Here is a 19730-nt window from a genome sequence, read left to right as displayed (position 1 = left end):
ATATCAGCGCACACTCCGCTGCAGAGTGAAAATCTCATTCTGGAAACATCCCCCAGGCTGTGGCTAAGCCATGTCTCCGCTATATCCTTTCTTTCAGGAGTGCTAGTTCTGCACGGTTCGCAGGAGAGCTTCTGTAAAGTTTGGAAGGTAGGAGACGAGATACTGGCAGAAGTAAAGCTATGAGGACCGGGCGTGAGTCGTGCTTCGGTAGCTCAGTTGGTAGAGCGCTTGCCCGCGAAAGGCAAAGGTCCCGAGTTCGAGTCTCGGTCGGGCACACAGTTTTAATCTGCCAGGAAGTTTCATATCAGCGCACACTCCGCTGCAGAGTGAAAATCTCATTCTGGAAACATCCCCCAGGCTGTGGCTAAGCCATGTCTCCGCTATATCCTTTCTTTCAGGAGTGCTAGTTCTGCACGGTTCGCAGGAGAGCTTCTGTAAAGTTTGGAAGGTAGGAGACGAGATACTGGCAGAAGTAAAGCTGTGAGGACCGGGCGTGAGCCGTGCTTCGGTAGCTCAGTTGGTAGAGCACTTGCCCGCGAAAGGTAAAGGTCCCGAGTTCGAGTCTCGGTCGGGCACACAGTTTTAATCTGCCAGGAAGTTTCATATCAGCGCACACTCCGCTGCAGAGTGAAAATCTCATTCTGTTTAGTAGTATTAGTTGTAAACGTTCTTGGTTGCAATTTTAGTACATCAGGCCAATATCGCCTTAGGTAACCTCAGTAAATACTTTATAGTTGGACACGAGTGACTCCAAGACTTGCACGCCGGCCGAAGTGGCCGTGCGGTTAAAGGCGCTGCAGTCTGGAACCGCAAGACCGCTACGGTCGCAGGTTCGAATCCTGCCTCGGGCATGGATATTTGTGATGTCCTTAGGTTAGTTAGGTTTAACTAGTTCTAAGTTCTAGGGGACTAATGACCTGAGCAGTTGAGTCCCATAGTGCTCAGAGCCATTTGAATCCAAGACTTGCACAACACGTTCACGTTCACAGTAGCAAATAATAGAATAAGATGCTAACTACTTAAGCCCTATATTATTCTATTATTTGCTCCTGTGAACGTGAACGCGTTGTGCAAGTCTTGGAGTCACTCGTGTCCATCCAGAAAGTGTTTACTGAGGTTAACGAAGGCGATGTTGGCCTGATGTACTCGACGATGCCCTTTAGCTACACTCTCTAAAGGATCGTACTAAGAAATATCAAATTAAGATAAAAAAAAACTAAAATTGAAATCAAGACTGTTTTCAACTAATACAAACGTATGAATTTCACAGAGCGGTATATAGTGACGTGCGATAGAAGAATGCTTTGTGAAGAGGCGTGGGACTGTACTTTGTCAAACATAAGACCAAATAACATGTCTTACATTTGCTCAAGCATGTATGTTTTATAAAACACATCAAAAAAGTTATGCGTCACGCCGGTTCCCAGAACTCCTGAAGATACACATTGACTGTGGGTATTGTATCACAGACACAGTCGCTTTGATTGTTCATAGATGTCACTAAAACCGGCCAAAGATGTAAACAACCATGTATGAGCAGCGACTATTAGATGGAGGGGGTCCGGCAGCCGATCAGTTCCAGTCATTCCACCAAGAAAGAGGTACACAGCTCGTGTTGTCTGTAGTTCAGCCATGCCTAGACGGTCCATAATGCGGTTATATGGCGTCCGCATTGTTACTTTGTGCCAGGAAGGGCTCTCAACAAGGGAAGTGTCCAGCCGTCTCTGAGTGAACCAAAGCGATGTTGTTGGGACATGTAGGAGATACAGAGAGACAGGAACTGTTGATGACATGCATCGCTCAGGCCGCCCAAGGACTGCTACTGCAGTGGATGACCGCTACCTACGGATTATGGCTCGGCGGAACCCTGACAGCAACGCAACCATGTTGTATAATGCTTTTCGTACAGCCACAGTGCGTCGTGTTACGACTCAAACCGTGCGCAAGAGGCTACATGATGCGCATCTTCACTATCGACGTCCATGGCGAGGTCCATCTTTGCAACCACGACACCATGCAGCGCGGTACAGATGGGCCTAACAACATGCCGACTGGACTGTTCAGGATTGGTGTCACGTTCTCTTCAACAACGAGTATCGCGTATGGCTTGAACCAGACGATCGTCGGAGACGCGTTTGGAGGCAATACGGTCAGCCTGAACGCCTTAGACACACTGTCCAGCGAGTGCAGCAAGGTGCAGGTTCCCTGCTATCATGGGGTGACATTATGTGGGGCCGACGTACGCTGCTGGTGGTCATGGAAGGCGCCGTAACGGCTGTACGATACGTAAAATCCATCCTCCGATCTGTAGTGCAACCATATCGGCAGCACATTGGCGAGTCATTCGTCTTCACGGACGACAATTCGCGCCCCCATCGTGCACATTTGTGAATGACTTCCTTCTGGGTAACGACAGCGCTCGACTAGAGTGGCCAGCATGTTCCCCAGACATGAACCCTATCGAACATGCATGGGATAGACTGAAAACGGCTGTTTATGGACGACGTGACCCACCAATCACTCTGAGAGATCTACGACGAATCGCCTTTGAGGAGTGGTACAATCTGGATCAACAGTGCCTTGCTGTTGTGGATAGTATGCCACGACGAATACAGGCAAGCATCAATGCAAGAGGACATGCAACTGGCTATTTGAGATACTTGTGTGTACAGCAATCTGGACCACCACCTCTGAACGCTCGCTGTATGGTGGTACAATATGGAATGTGTGGTTTTCATGAACAATAAAAACGGTGGAAATGATGTTTAAGTTGATCTCTATTCCAATTTTCTGTACGGGTTCCGGAACTCACGGAACCGAGGTGATGAAGAAAAATTTTTTTTGTGTGTGCATATGAAGGTGTTACGATGTTCTCGGTGCACAGTGTGCCGTGGCGGCGGTATTCCCCATGGAGGTAAGAATAGAGGGAGACGCCGTGACGTCACAGCTGTGAAGCTATGTGAAGCCGAGGGTAGCCATCTCAATCCGACCAAAACATTGCAGCTGTAAGCTTGTGTGGATAGGCTTGTCGCTCGCTTTTGGAAGGATTTTGCGCTATTATGGTGACTTGTGTGGTGTTCGGATGTACGAATCGTTCTGATTGTGATGCGAAATCGAAGGGAATAACATTTCATGTGTAAGTTGTCTCGTTAAGTGTGATTTTACAACTTCATTGTGAATTAACGTGTGATACATCGGTACTTGTACTATAGCGTATTTTTCTCCTGTATGATTTTAGATTTCCTAAAAATGAAAGTCGGAAAGCTCTGTGGGAGAATGCCGTGAGGAGGAAGAATTGGCGTGCGTCTAAATGGAGCACTATATGTTCTCAGCATTTCCGAGAAGAGGACATAGACCGAACTTCCCTTTCAACAGTAAGGCTCCGAGAAAATGTTGTACCATCAGTTTTCCCTACACACCCAAAACATTTGCAAAAGGTATGTTAATTCAAAGAATTAAATCCTTAGTTTTTAAGTTCACGTTTCAGTATAATACGTACGTATCGTCGATAATCGAAGTGTTGAGTAACTCACTTTGTCTTCATCATGGACCAAATTAAAAGCTAACACTACATTAACTGGCGTAAAGTATAGGCCTAAACAGGACACTGTGTAGATTTGCCATTCTATGTACCGTGTTTCAGTAAATATTGGTGGTAATGAACAGTGTTTCCCAGTAGTGTAACGTAATTGAAATGTCGCAGTACTTATTACAAACAAAACATTTGCAAAAGGTATGTTAATTCAAAGAATTAAATTCTTAGTTTTCAAGTTCACGTTTCAGTATAATACGTACGTATCGTCGATAATCGAAGTGTTGAGTAACTCACTTTGTCTTCATCATGTACCAAATTAAAAGCTAACACTACATTAACTGGCGTAAAGTATAGGCCTAAACAGGACACTGTGTAGATTTGCCGTTCTATGTACCGTGTTTGAGTAAATATTGGTGGTAATGAACAGTGTTTCCCAGTAGTGTAACGTAACTGAAATGTCCCAGTACGTATTACAAACAAGATGCATTTATGGGGCTTTGGAGGGAGGGTATAGCTAACTTAGTTTTCAGTTTCTATTATTTGCTTTGTGGTACACGTATATTACTGAATTAACAAAATTTTATCGTTTACATTGAAGGCTAGCTATTCGTAATGTTACATGAAAAACTATTTTTAATCAGAAGAAACGCGGAATTTCGCCTTTACGAGATTTTATTTTAAACAAAAACTCTGAAACAACCAATCTGATGACGTTACATGCGTATATGGTGCAATTAGCGACTGTAATACACGCAGCGCTATAGCACACTGGCAATGTTTTGGTCAGAGTGTCATGGCAGCGAGCCACGCCCCCATGGCTTCAAAACGTAGTACGGCTGGGATACGTCGCGCCATCTCCCCTTATCCTTACCTCCATGGTATTCCCGATCGATTCTCGACCGTTGGGCCTCCGAGTGGTGTTTCTTTCTCAGTTGCTGGGCGCCTCCTGGCGGCGGGTGGCGCCGTCTCTGCCCGGTGGCGTGCTGTGTGCGCGGGCAGCCAAGTTTGGGCGCGAGCACTGCCTTTTGCGTCGGGCGGTGGGTCCCTCGGCGCTGTCGCCGGCCGGGGCTGGTGTTACACGCTGCTCCCCGTTGTCGCCTGATTACCAGCTTTCCTGCCCTGTCTGACTGCGCCTTGCCGAGGTCTGGGTGACGATACTCGTGCTGGATCATCTTTCTCGAGGCGATTTCCCTGGACCGCGCTTCGGCAGGAGCTTGTGGCTGTGCTGCTCCCGGATATAGTTTACAGGGAGTACTTTTCCGTCCTGGGAAGTTTGCTGCTGTTTGTGTGTTTCAGCGTGCTATGGCTAAGAAGATTATCTTCGTTGTTATGACTGTGTCGGAACTGTGTTTCTCACAAGGTGAAACGTCCCCTTAGAAAAATTATACATGACTGTGCTTAAACTGACACACAATATTTTTTTAGCGCAACGCAATCTGACTTTCAAAAATCCCTACAAAAGAATGGCCCTGACTAACATTAACCTATACGTTTCACAAATCACTTACCTCACCAAAAATCTTCGTTACTCGAACTACTGCAATACAGCGAGCGCCACTACTGCCAGCTAAATAAAAGATTCAAACTACTGAAGGCACTAACTACTGATAGGTGTAGTTAGCAAATGAAAGATTTTAATAGAGAACAAACAATGTATTTACCTTAATGATCATAATATATATAGCAGTTCATGCCAACCATTTTTACAAACTTTCAAAACTCCGCCATCTCTCTCCCCACATCCACCACTGCTGGTGGCTGACCTCCAACTGCCGTTCACATCCAGCTGCCGCTGCCCAACGCTACAATGGCAGACAACAATGCAAACTAGCCACAGACTGCACACAGCACAGCCAGTGATTTTCATACAGAGCGCTACGTAACTTTGCCAATAAGAAAACATAAACAGCCTACTTACATAGCCTACTTACAAAGGGAACCTCCCTATCGCAACCCCCTCAGATTTAGTTATAAGTTGGCACAGTGGATAGGCCTTGAAAAACGGAACACAGATCAATCGAGAAAACAGGAAGAAGGTGTGTGGAACTATGAAAAAAAAAAGCAAAATATACAAACGGAGTAGTCCATGCGTAAGATATGCAACATCAAGGATAACGGGAGCTCAGGAGCGCCGTGGTCTAGCGGTTCATCTCATATATTTAGCCGGCACGGTAGCTCAGCGTGTTCGGTCAGAGGGTTAGCAGCCCTCTGTAATAAAAAAAAAAAACTGAGCTAATCGATCAACAACGAACTTGAACGGATGTCTTACGACGTCCGCCCCGAGCAGATACAACGAACAAAGGCGAACAAAATGAGATTAAAAAAAAAAAAAAGAAGTGGTTAGCGTGAGCAGCTGCGGAACGAGAGGTCCTAGATTCTAGTCTTCCCTCGAGTGAAAGTTTTACATTCTTTATTTTCGCAAAGTTATGATCTGTTGGTTCAGTGACGTCTCTGTTCAGTGTAATAAGTTTAGTGTCTGTGTTTCGCGACCGCACCGCAAAATCGTGCGATTCCTTACAGTTCTGAAAGTATTCATTGACCTTGTTATTGAAGTCACGAGCTATATTTGCTGTATTCATATTGCCCACGGAATACATCTCACGTATTTAATGCACTCTCGTCCAAAGTAGCGAACAGTCAACTGCCAGCCAGGGAGCCTCGTTAGCAGGAATACTCTCCCTTCCGTGCGCTGTAGTCGACTGACGTCGTGTGTTTCGATGTTTGTTTAGGTGTGACGTCCCCACACTACGGCGCAGTTACCTCGCATCTGACGGCCGGACGGACAGATAATAATTGTCTGAAAATAAAATATTAAACGTTTTATTCGAGAGAAGACTTGAACCGAGGACCTCTCGTTCTGCAGCTGCTCACCCTAACCACGGGACCACGACGCTCCTGAGCTCACGTTATCCTTGATGTTGCCTATCTTGCACATGGACTACTCAGTTTGTATATTTTGCTTATTTTTTTCGTAGTTGTACACAACTTCTTCCTGTTTTCTCGATTGATCTATGTTCAGTTTTTCAAGGCCTGTCCACTGTGCCAACATATAACTAAATCTGAGGGGGGTGCGATGGGGAGGTGCCCTTGTCAGCATTCTTTGGGGTGATGTACCTTAGTGTGTTTTTCTTGGCGTTCTATTGTGCTGTTGCCGAACTTTGTTTAACCTTTTCCGTCCTTACTCTTCCGCAGAGTGCCTTTGGATCCTGTGGCCTGTAATTTCACTTCTGCCAAGTTCCGGGGTTTTGGGGGATAATTGATTTAATTATGTTTTGGAATTTATGGGATTCTGTGTGTTTCTCTGGGGTTTTTGCTGGCCTGTGCCCGTAGGATTTCCCGTTTCCTCGCCCGGGCGTCGTACGTAAGGTTTAAGGTGAGTGAATTTTGGTAGTTCCAGTCCAGTGGTTCGGTGGGCCCCGTGACGAATTGGTTTTCTTTTTTTTGCACCCTGCCTGTCCTATCTCCCTGGCTTAAGGTTGGCTCCTCTGCGCCCGTGCGCGAGTGTGTACGTGGGCGACGGTGATCGTTTCCTGACTTGTTTATCGTTTCTTGCCGACTTCTCTGCATAGACTGCCGAATCTGTAACTTGGTCTATGCCATGTTATAGTTGCTTCAAGTTGGTTCGCAACAGTCCCCTTGGTAATCACATCTGCGCACCTATGAGACTGAATATTGTTTTGAACTATTGTAAGCTGGCGGTTGTCACCGTATGTGTTAAATTTTAACTTGTATTTTAGTTTTGGTGTAACTGAGCTAATTTTATCTTGCCTACTGCTGCGATGTCAGAAATGTTAAAACCTACACTTGGGCTCGTAGTAAATTTGTATGTTGATAACCGATGAAGGATTTTAGTGTAATGATATATCTTTTACGTTCTGGGGAAATTTTATCTTGGCAAATCCTTGGGGTTAAATTGTGCAACTTGTGTCTATGATCTATGGAAATGTTGGGGTGGATTGCACTTTCTCATTAGGCCTATCACTTATTGTTTTACTAAAGGCATTAAGGGATATTTGTTGAAAGTTTTTTTAAAAAAATAATTAACAATCATAATCTTACCTGTGAAGCCATATTTTCATTGTCTTCCCAGCTTGCCCTTTGCTACTGTATTAAAGGTGTTTGTTGTTTGGACTAATCGCAGCTGCTTGCCTTAAAGAACTACAGCTGATTTGAAAGATTGAGAATTAGTGTAACTGTTCACTCCAATAAAGCCTGTGACATTACAGCCTTTATCACTGCGATTTTTAACATGTAAAAGTTTTTTTTTCTGTATTCGCGTCAGTATGTGCGAACTTTTAACATATACCAATGAATGTTGTAACCAGATATCTTTGCCGCGCTCCTGAAAAGCGCAGAATATCACGATAGCTATCAACTGTTATACGCTGCTATCGATCAGTAAAAAAACGATGCACCTATGTTTCAAAATAACAATTGCCAATTTTTACTTCTGCAGGGAGCCGCGCCGCTCTCTAGTAGTTGTTCTGTGAATGTGTTGCGAGTCGGACGCAAAAGTATTGTGCTCCATACTGATATAATCATTTTATTGTAAATTTAAGAGTTTAAGTGATTAAAAATATATGTAGCCACAAACAAGCGAGAATGTGTATCATGAAAATTCGCTCCATCGCCACAATGGGTGGCCATGTTAATGTAAGTTTCCGTTTCATAATATAATACTTGAAGCCTTAAAAAAAATTAAATTTCTGTTCATTTTTTAGTAATTTTCGATATCGCGAATGAGAAAAGACAGCCGCCTCCTGCTCCGAACGGAACACCACGACTTTTCTAACGTCGGAGAGTCCCGCACGAATTTTCCGCTAAAAGGTAATAGAATTTCTTAAAGCTGAATCAATTACACATGTTGCTGCTGTTCTCCGACAAATCTGGTGTGATTAATAGTAATTTATTCTGTCACGACAAAAAGAACCAATTTTATTTTTACCAAAGCAACAAAGCTTTCATTTGTTTCCCCCTTGTTCCCCTTCCACGGGTCACACAGTACTGTGACCCTACCTAGCGCTGCTCGGATGTGGTCGACTGCAAGTATTCGTCTCCTCACGTTCTTATCCCATACACCAATTTGCCACTGTCATATCCGAATGCGCCAAAACTCTGGACACTGGACAGTTCGACCAGCCGCCAAGATAGTGATCCTCTATGAGGCCCTTTTCGATCCCTGTCAGATGCTAATGCAATACGCGGCACTTCACGCGCCTTAGGTACGCTAACAACCTGATAACTACTCTAAACACGAACAACTATAATGCATGCAGGTGGTCTCTCTACACATCACAAAGAACTGTAATCGTAATAATTTAGAGTTTTCTGTATTTGATGGAAAGTTGTCGCGTGAAAAAGCGTTCGCTAAGGCAGGTTACAGACCTGCAGCTCTTCTTAAATCTGTAAACCTTGTAATTTTTCCTCCTATCTACGCGATTATGTAGCTCTTAATTCATTCGAGCAATCAATCATTCATGATAGGAAACACAGTCATAGCTCAGTCACTCAAAATGATTCAGAAATTTTACTTGTTAGAATGAAATCAGGCGATGATTCTTCTTCTCTGCAGGCTCGTGCTTTGCGGCAGTCTGCTACTCTGTACAAATAAAATGCCTCGTAATTTTGGGAGCGTTGTATAACCAGTCGGGAAACCTCAGATCAAGCGGATATTTGGCTTTCATGAAGTTTAACATTGCGAAGAAGTAATGGAGCTCTTGGATTATTAAATGCAGGCTCGTATCCAGTCTTTCGGAAGTTCCCTTCCCTTCTGATTAACAACTACGCAAAATATCGATAAGTATCATTAATTCTCAAATGTCAAATACACACCTTTTGTGAGATGGAGCACTCTATAAATATTTCCTTTTTAATCGTACAGTTCGTATCAGTGATCTTCTGTTATAAATCTCAATAATCAGATTACAGTTCTTCCAAACCAAGCTCAGGCCAATCGGCACGAAGACAATCTCGGAAGCTCCCTTTCTTCTTTTTTTTTCTAACAATCACCAGAGAGAGTACTACAAAGAATACTTGTGCGCTCATGGCATAACTATTGTATGAAACTACTTTTCGCACGGATTCTGCGAGTATGAAGATAGAAAATTAGTAAACGTCATTCAAGGGTAGAATTGTATCAGAATAATTCATCGAATATAAAGAGATATTACAACCTGTAAACACAACAGAAAAGCATTTCTGACTATCCAGTTGATAATGGAAACAAAACTGGAGAAGAATCAAGACACGTTCATAGGGTTATTCGATCTGGTAACAGCTTCTGACAATGTAAAATGTTATTAGATGTTCGAAATTTTAAGAAAAATAGGGGTAAGCTAGAGAAAGAAATGAACAATATACAATATGTGCAAGAACCAAAAGGCAACAGTGAGACTGGAGGAACAAGAACCAAGCAGTCGGATTAAAAGGCGTATAAGGCAGGGATGTCGTCATTCCCCCCCCCCCCCCCCAACTGTTTAATCCATACAATGAAGGAGCAATGACGGAATGGAATAAACAGTTTAATGAGAACAGAATATGGATTGAGAGTAAATGGAAGAAAGACGAAAGTAATGACAAATACCGGAGATGAGAACAGAATTGTGCGTCACGAAGTAGATGAAGTTAAGGAATTCTGCTATCTAGGCAGTAAAATAACCATTGACGGACGGAGCAAGGAGGACATCATAAGCAGACTAACAAAGGCAAAAAGGGCATTCCTGACCAAGAGAAGTCTACTAGCACCGAACATAAGTCTCAATTTGAGAAAAAAATTTCTGAGAATGTACGTTCGGAGCACGCCGTTGTATGGTAGTGAAACATGGACTTTTGGAAAACCGGAACAGAAGAGAATCGAAGAGTTTGAAATGCTATGCTACAGAAAAATGTTCAAAATTAGGTGGACTGATAACGCAAGAAGAAACAGGTTCTCTGCAGAACCGGCGGCGAAAGGAATATATGGAAAAAATGACAAGACGAAGTACGAGGGCCATTCGATAATTAGAGAGACAAATTGGTCTAGTAGATGGGAACAATGGTTCAAATGGCTCTGAGCACTATGGGACTTAACTGCTGTGGTCGTCAGTCCCCTAGAACATAGAACTACTTAAACCTAACTAACCTAAGGACGACACACACATCCTTGCCCAAGGCAGGATTCGAACCTGCGACCGTAGCGGTCGCGCGGTCCCAGAGTGAAGCGCTTGGAACCGCTCGGCCACTCCGGCCGGCTTCAAGTTAGTACTGGTACAGTTCATAACATTATCTGTAACAAACTGAAGTACCGCAAAACATGTGCAAGATGGGTCCTAAAGGGGTTGACGCGGTTACACAAGGAAACAAGTTTGAAAGTGTGGACAGAGCTAAAGGAACGTTATGAAAGAGCAGGAGAGCGCTTCCATAAGAAAATTTTCATTTGTGATGAAACTTGGGTTCAGTATTATGAGCCAGAATCAAAAAGACAAAGAACAGAGTGGAATCACACCAACTCACCTGTCAAGAAAAAATTCAAAACTCATCATCTGGAAAACTCATTTTGATGGTGTTTTGGGTTGCTGAATGTCCCATTTTCGTGATTATCTCTGAGAGAAGCGTACAATGAGCAGCCGATACTATTCGGATTTGCTTTAACCAAGGTGAGGTCAGCCGTGAGAGAGATGTTGGGGATCTCAGAGAAGAGGTGTGATTCTCCAGCAAGACAATGCACGTCCTCATATTGCTAAATTAACTTGTCAAACCATCGACAAAATGGGCTAGGAAGTAGTGCCTCATCCCTCTTACTGTCATGAATTAGCACCTAGTGCTTACATTTGTCTGCTGCACAGACAGTGGGAAAAGGTTCCAGGACAACGAGGACGTGAAAAAGTTTGTAGGAAATTGGTTCAAACATCAAGATAAAGAGTTATTTGCAGCCGGAATAAAAAAGCTTGTAGCCTGTTCGAACAAGTGCATAAATGTTCAAGGGGATTATACTGAAAAGCAGGAAAAGTATTTTCTCCAGACCAATTTGTCTCTTTAATTATTGATTCAGGTTACCTTATCAACAAGGTTGAGGTTACGGATATGAAAGTAGCTAGGATGATTGCAGGTACTAGTAGATGGGAACAATGGTTCAAATGGCTCTGAGCACTATGGGACTTAACTGCTGTGGTCGTCAGTCCCCTAGAACATAGAACTACTTAAACCTAACTAACCTAAGGACGTCACACACATCCATGCCCGAGGCAGGATTCGAACCTGCGACCGTAGCGGTCACGCAGTTCCAGACTGTAGCGCCTAGAAACGCACGGCCACTCCGGTCGGCTGGGAACAATGGCAGGAGGGTGTCCACAATGAGGAAATCAAAGAAAAATTGGGAATGAACTCTATAGATGTAGCAGTCAGGACGAACAGGTTTAGATGGTGGGGTCATGTTACACGCATGGGAGAAGCAAGGTTACCCAAGAGACTCATGGGTTCAGCAGTAGAGGGTAGGAGGAGTCGGAGCAGACCAAGGAGAAGGTACCTGGATTCGGTTAAGAATGATTTTGAAGTAACAGGTTTAACATCAGAAGAGGCACCAATGTTAGCACTGAATAGGGGATCATGGAGGAATTTTATAAGGGGGCTATGCTCCAGACTGAACGCTGAAAGGCATAATCAGTCTTAAATAATGATGATGATGATGATGATGAATTATTGAATGACCCTCGTACATTAAGGAATGACCTCCATGGTGCCAGAGGGAGCTGCAGAGGGTAAAAACTATAGAGGAAGACAGAGATACATTCCGACGCAGATACATACAGTACCTTAAAGGCTGCGCCAAAGATTAAATTGAGAGGCATGTAGGTTATAATCTTTGTAATGTTTACATTGGATTCTCTTTTGTTTCATACTCCAAGAAGGAGCTAAGGGACACTTTCGATTGTTGCCTCGTGGAGGATGGACGTAATTTTTGGTGTCTGCGGAAAGGCAGCCATATTGTTAGTAATTATGGTTTGTGCGACGAGCAGAGCAAGTCTTATTGTCTTGTGAATAAAAAATAGTGAGAAGTATCTAAGTGTTACGAAAATTATTTAAAGCAACGTAGCATTGTATTCCTTGGTTTCCACCGTCTTCGTGAAGTGAACCGATGCCGACTTAGGAAGATACACACGGTCAACAAAGAGAAGAACTTCGATGGCGACTGATGAATTAATATTGTGGCAGAAGGACTAATTCTACGTCTAAGGTGAGAACTCTGATTAAATCAACAATGACGTAGAATTCAAAATGTAATTAATCGGAATGGTAAATTATATTACAGGCATATTTCACGCAGCACTGTATTTGTCCGCATTCAAGGCGGTCAATACAATCCGTAAAAAGCCTTTCAAAAATTCTAAAGTTAAAAAACACAGTAATTTGACAAATGTTTTTTTATTTATTTCGCCACAGGGGCTATGCTCCAGACTGAACGCTGAAAGGCATAATCAGTCTTAAATAATGATGATGATGATGATGATGAATTATTGAATGACCCTCGTACATTAGGGAATGACCTCCATGGTGCCAGAGGGAGCTGCAGAGGGTAAAAACTATACAGGAAGACAGAGATTGGAATACATCCAGCAAATAATTGAGGACGTAGATTCCAAGTGCCAACGGCCTTGCCGCAGTGGTAACACCGGTTCCCGTCAGAATACCGAAGTTAAGCGCTGTCGGGCTGGGCTAGCACTTGGATGGGTGACCGTCCAGTCTGCCGAGCGCTGTTGGCAAGCGGGGTGCACTCAGCCCTTGTGAGGCAGACTGAGGAGCTACTTGACTGAGAAATAGCGGCTCCGGTCTCGTAGACCGACATACGGCCGGGAGAGCGGTGTGCTGATCACATGCCCCTCCATATCCGCATCCAGTGACGCCTGTTGTCTGAGGGTGACACGGCGGCCGGTCGGTACCGTTGCGCGCTCCAAGGCCTGTTCGGGAGGAGTGTAGTTTTTAGTTTTAATAAGTTGCAAGTGCTTCACTGAGGTGAAAAGTTTGGCACAGAAGAAGATTTCGTTGCGCGCCACTTGCCAGAAGACTGATGACCGAGAAAAAAAAGTAATCAAAAGATAAATATAAAATGATTTAAGAAAGATAGCTGTGTGGTCTGAAAATCATCAGCCGACCCTTAGGGCTTAAAAAGCGTGTGGTTCTCCACATGAGTACTAAAAATAATCCGTTAGATTTGCGTTATATGACAAATTACATAGTTTTCAAGGTTGTCGATCGAACTAAATACATAGGGGTTACAATCACAAATGACTTAAATTAGAACCACCATATAGTAAATGTTGTGCAGAAGTCGCTGCAAAGAATGTATTTCATTCGTGGAATACTTAGAAGACGCAACGACTCAACTAAACAGGCTACTTGGACTATGCTTGTCCGTTCTCAGCTGGAGAGCAATGGATACTGTAACACGGGTGGCAATGGCGTGGCATGAGTATTTCCATTCTGTGCGCGTCCTCGTCCACTGAGGTAGGTTCACTGTATTTAATAATTCAGAAATAATCACGGAGAAACTAAACTGTTTTGTATAGTAAAAAATACTGGGTATTACATATACTTCGAGAAATGTTATTTTGAACAAAAAAAATCGTTTAAAAAAAGAAAACCTGTAAACTTCAACGGCACGAATTTGTCTACTTTTTTCGACTCTTGTCACCCAGAAGCTGGATGGCAGATTTAAAACATTGTACAGATTGTTTCCTTATACTGATCATGAATTTACGGGGTCGCACACTCTGCCTGTTGACGTTGATGTCAGGCACAGATTCTAGACATTTCATGGAATCCTATTCGTCTCATTATTCGCAACTGCTGGGCAATGAAGGATATAATGCACAGAAATAATACGCACTACAGATCACAGAACCAGAGCAACTAGTGAATCAGGCACTTTCTGGAGAAGAATGCGGTTATTATGCGATCTCGCACCACAAAAGAGGAATACGTGGGCTGCATCATATCCATAGCACGATTTGGGGACTTTATAGAAAGGGCCACGATGCTAATAAACTGATGAAGTGAAGAGCCGGAGGTTAAAGCTGTTCGACCAAAATTGCCTTCGGCTCCGTTATTTCAAAAGTGATGATGGTCGGATAGCCACTGTACACCCGTGACCATGTGTGATCGTGCATACGTGTGAGAGGTTAGGTGCTTATTGAACCTCGTATAAAAACGCTACCGTATTTTGGAGTTATTTGGAACACTTTTGAACTCTGAAGCCATCCTGCGTTCCAACAATGAATGGATACACAATAAAAATGCATTCCAAACTCCGGGGCAAGATCCCAGTTGAGCTTTTCAGTAGATAATAGAATTATACACTACTTCAGCAAAAGTACCCGGACATCCCCAGAAATTTACGTTTTCAGATTAGGTGCATTGTGCTGCCACCTACTGCCAGGTACTCCATATCAGCGACCTCAGTAGTCATTAGACATCGTGAGAGAGCAAAATGGGGCGCTCTGTGGAACTCGCGAACTTCGAACGTGGTCAGGCACTGGGTGTCACTTGTGACATACATCTGTATATAAACATCCCTACGTCCACTGTTTCCGATGTGAAAGTGAAGTGCAAACGTGAAGGGAGACGTACAGCACAAAAGCTGTAAGTAGGCTGTTTAGGTTTTTATATTGGTAACGCCACGTAGTGCTCTGTATGAAAATCACTGTCTGTGCTGTGTGCAGCCTGTGACTGGGTGGCATTGTTGGAATTTGCTATTGTAGTGTTGGGCAGTTGGCTGTTAACAGCGCGTAGCGTTGCGCAGTTGGAGGTGAGCCACCAGCAGTGGTGGATGTGGGGAAGAGAGATGGTGGAATTTTGAGAGCGGACGATCTGGACGTGTGTCCATCAGAGACAGTAAATTTGTAATATTGGATATCATGGACTGATATATATAATATGACTTTTGAACAATATTAAGGTAAATACATTGTTTGTTATCTATCAAAATCTTTCTTTTGCTAACTGTGCCTATCAGTAGTTACTGCCTTCAGTAGTTTGAATCTTTTATTTAGCTGGCAGTAGTGGTGCTCGCTGTATTGCAGTAGTTCGAGTAACGAAGATTTTTGTGAGGTAAGTGATTTGTGAAACGTATAGGTGAATGTTAGTCAGGGCCATTCTTTTGTAGGGATTTTTGAAAGTCAGATTGCGTTGCGCTAAAAATATTGTGTGTCAGTTTAAGCACAGTCATGTATAATTGTTCAAAGGGGACGTTTCATATGCCGACCCTTAGCCAAGGATACCTCACTGGTATCTTCTGATTTTTTCTTATAGTTTGTGTAATTAGTGTAGCTTTTGTTTATTGCTAGCGCGTAATTGTAGAGAGAGTCTCCTTTGTAGTTGCAGTCTTTCATTGTTGTACAGTAAAACAGTTGTGGCATGCATGTAGATTTACATCAAGTATTTCACAGCTGCGCTTGCGATTAACTAGATATTATTTTCAGTGCTATGTTAATGTGTTTTCTTATTTTGCTCTTCAAATTGTGCTTTTCTGTGTTATCGTGTGAAATACGTGATAATTATGGCGTGTGAAAAACGTAACACTAGGCTCCAAAGTAAACTGAGAAATGACAGTGACGACGAGCGTAGCTTATCAGCACCACTGTGTAGTGAATTAACAGACATTCGAAGTAGTAGTTTGGTAATTGTGCGTAGGGAAATGGAGCGGGCGTCAAATAATGGTATAGACAGTGAAACAAATAGTGACCAGGGAAGCATTATCGATCGATCGGTCGGCAACAGCTCGCCTCAGGAATCCGAAATGACAGGACACAATCTTGCAAATACTGTAGATTCAGGTTTTGCGTCCTCACCGTTTTCTCAAATAAGCCAAGACACACTTTCTGCTTTTCAAAATCCGAATATTGCCGGTTCAAATGCACTGCCGAATAGCACTGAGGAACATGTTTCAGACACCAGTGCATTGTTATTACAGTTAATGCAACAAATGGGAGAAAGGCTAAAAAAGTTAGACACAACACTTGAACAAAATCACAAACAAATGGGACAAAATCTTCAAAACTTAGACACAATGGAACAAAATCTTCACACCACGCTTGAACAAACACGTGAAGATTTAACTACTGAGTTACATAAAATCGAATCGAAATGTCAAAAAGTTTGTAATGACGTAAAAACACAAATTTGTGAGCATTTCCAACCTATTTTTTCGCGGCATGAAAATACATTACAGAATCACGAAGCAGCCATAAAAGAACTGCAAACTATTGCTCATGAAAATCATGAGGCCTTGCAAGCCAAAATTGACTCAGCTGCATCTATGGATTCGGATACGCAGCTTGCAAAAACTCAGGAAAACTTAAAGGACACAGTAGATACGATTTCAACACAAATGGACACTCAAACTTGGTTCAGAAAAACACAGTGAGGAAATAAGTACACTATCAGAGAAAGTAGCCGAACTTTCGGATCAGTTTTGAGATGGAACCGCCGACACGACGTAACAATGACCGATATGCGACTCGCCGACATGATGATTTTGACTATAAGTTGTTCATTACTACACGTAAATTCAAAACATTTAAGAATTCTGGCAACGACATTAATCCACAAGCATGGCTTCATCAATTCTCTCATTGTTTTCCTCCCAACTGGTCGTTAGAGCACAGATTAGAATTTATGTGTGGCTACTTAGAGAATGAACTAGCTGTAAGAATGCGATCGGTCATTCACGATTGTCACAGTGAAGGAGAATTTTATCATGCCTTCCTCTCAGCATATTGGTCTCAAGCTACACAAGACTGAGTAAAACATAACATCATAATGATGAAACATTTCGAACAATCTGAATTTTCAAATCTTGTGAAATATTTTGAAGACGTGTTGCACAAGCCCATACAGCCCCTCAGAACTCATCTGCATTTGCTTAATCAAATTTCCTGAACATTTACGACATATTATTTTGGCAGGACGTTGCAACGACGACATTGAAGCTTTTCAGGGACTATTACAAGAACTGGAAATTGACACTGGCAATCGCGGAATGTGAAAACAGGAGCACAACAATAACAGGTCACATCCGTCACAGTTCCACGATGACAGAAATAAGAACTGGACACGACAAGGCTATTCTTACAACGTAAATCGTGACCAAAACAGACACCACCCGTATGACAACTGTTGGCAGAGTAGTAATAGTTACAGAGAAAGATCGCATTTCCATAGTAATGAATATGACAGAGACAATAATAGAAACAGACAATATGGAAACCAGAACTATTATTGTCACGGGAGACAGAATAACGTCAGACGCAACGGTCCACTGTGGAGTGATAATTCAGGGAGAAATTCTCCACCACTTAAACGACAAGAAAGAAACTACAGGAACTACTGACATGACGACAGACGATATAATCATAACGACAGAACTGAATTTCATCAGAACTGGCGGGATTGAAACAGGGCTGGGCCCTCTCGGCAAGGCGAATTTGTAGAAGTTAGGTCTCCTAATCCCAGTAACGACGTGCAACAACAAAGAGACAATAGGCAATGACTCGCACAACAAGCAGCCACGTGCACCGGGCTCAGAGAGAAATAACATAGACGTTAACCTTAAAAAACAAAATTTAGCATTTCTTACCAACATGTTCAACATGATAATTGCTTTGAAGCTGAAACTCTGCGCAGTGGAAAGGGTAAAAGACTGCACCACATTTCACATGTAAAACCGTCTATTGAGAGATAATCTGCTTTTTAACTTAGTATTTGCCATAAAATTTTTCACTTCATGCTACTGGTACAATTTGTCACACTGAGAAACTGTTAACATGCAACAGTGTTTTGAAGTTAACTATCCAGTCTAGAACCTAGGGAACATACTTAGTATTTACGAGTGCATTGTTATAGTGAACAGATGACACAGTGTTATTGTGTGTGTACATTCTTGCTTGTTAATTGCATGATTACGTAACGACTATAAGGCTTACATACTTAGAACATATACTGCTAATGAGACTTTAATGCAACATTTTGGTTTACTTAAAAAGACATTCTTTATTTGAAGTACTTTCTGTGGGATTAAAGATGACTTAGCATTTGGTTTCTTTGACAGCTACACAATTATATCACGACGCTACTAATGTGTGACACAATTTACATTGTTGCTTTTGTGCTGTATCTGCTTTATATCTGCACAGTTTTTCTGAATTCTTCTGGAAAGTAAAACATGTTTTAGTAGTAACTTTGTGATATAGCTACAATAAGACAGCCTTTTTTGTAGCACAACAATACGTTACAGTGTAGTACTTTCTTGATCACGGTACTGTACATAATAATTACGATATCTATACGCATAGCATTTTGCTTTTGTTTATTACGAGGTACGTACATTGACTTTGCTTACGGACGACAATAATTACGACACTTGGCACATTTTTTACCCTTAAGTAATGACAGAGATTATCTTACAACAAGACGCACAGTTTAGCGCTACAGTACACGTATTTGAGTGATTAATTTTGTACTTAAAACATTTATTTTTAAAGATTTTTGAATTACAAAGAAAGTTTTCCGTGATACATTTCATCCCGTTGCTGTAATCTGTAACACCTGAGGGTATAATTACATTAATCCTCAGGGGGTATACGCTTACTTTGTGTACCATGTGTCTGGCAAGCACAAGGAGCCCTAGCTAATATGGTATTTGCTTATACAACTTTACACATCGGTACCATATTTCTCTAACACATCAATTACACAGCTATCTGACCATTTAACTGAGAGATAAACATTTTTTTACTACATCAGTGACACATGTTTACACAATTACACAGTTGGATAACTTCACGCTTATGAAACTGTATTTTGTCTGTACTGTGTGAACTGTTCATATTTTTTCGGAACCATTGTGATACTATGAGAGCTTTGAATGATGTATTTTGTATGGGATCATGATTTTTAAAGTACGTTTGAGGTAGATGACACTTTTGAAATGAGCAGAGAATTTGTTTTAGGTTTTAAAATATTCAGAAAGCTACGACGATTTTGAGATGTATTGATCTGTTATTATTATTATGACGACGATGTGTATTATGCTGTTGAGGTATGTTTATGATTAATGAGATGATGCTATATGAGGAATCTGACTATGCTATGTATTTATTATGATGAAATATTGAAGACGTGTTGATGAATATGTATATGTGTAATAAGGTAAGGAATAATGAGT

General features: G+C 42.2%; 1 non-coding gene and 1 pseudogene across 1 annotated transcript; both read left to right on the top strand.

The window, feature by feature from the left end:
* Positions 1-200: 200 nt before the first annotated feature.
* Positions 201-275, top strand: Trnas-cga (transfer RNA serine (anticodon CGA)). Its single transcript has one exon. It is a non-coding gene; the product is annotated as a tRNA-Ser (tRNA).
* Positions 276-13154: 12879 nt separating this feature from the next.
* On the top strand, positions 13155-13272 carry LOC126107192 (5S ribosomal RNA; annotated as a pseudogene).
* Positions 13273-19730: the final 6458 nt, after the last annotated feature.

This window comes from Schistocerca cancellata, chromosome 10 (assembly GCF_023864275.1).
Source record: "Schistocerca cancellata isolate TAMUIC-IGC-003103 chromosome 10, iqSchCanc2.1, whole genome shotgun sequence".
NCBI lineage: Eukaryota > Metazoa > Arthropoda > Insecta > Orthoptera > Acrididae > Schistocerca > Schistocerca cancellata.
The sequence above is the reverse complement of the archived record's forward strand: the minus strand, read 5'-3'. Positions and strand labels throughout refer to the sequence as shown.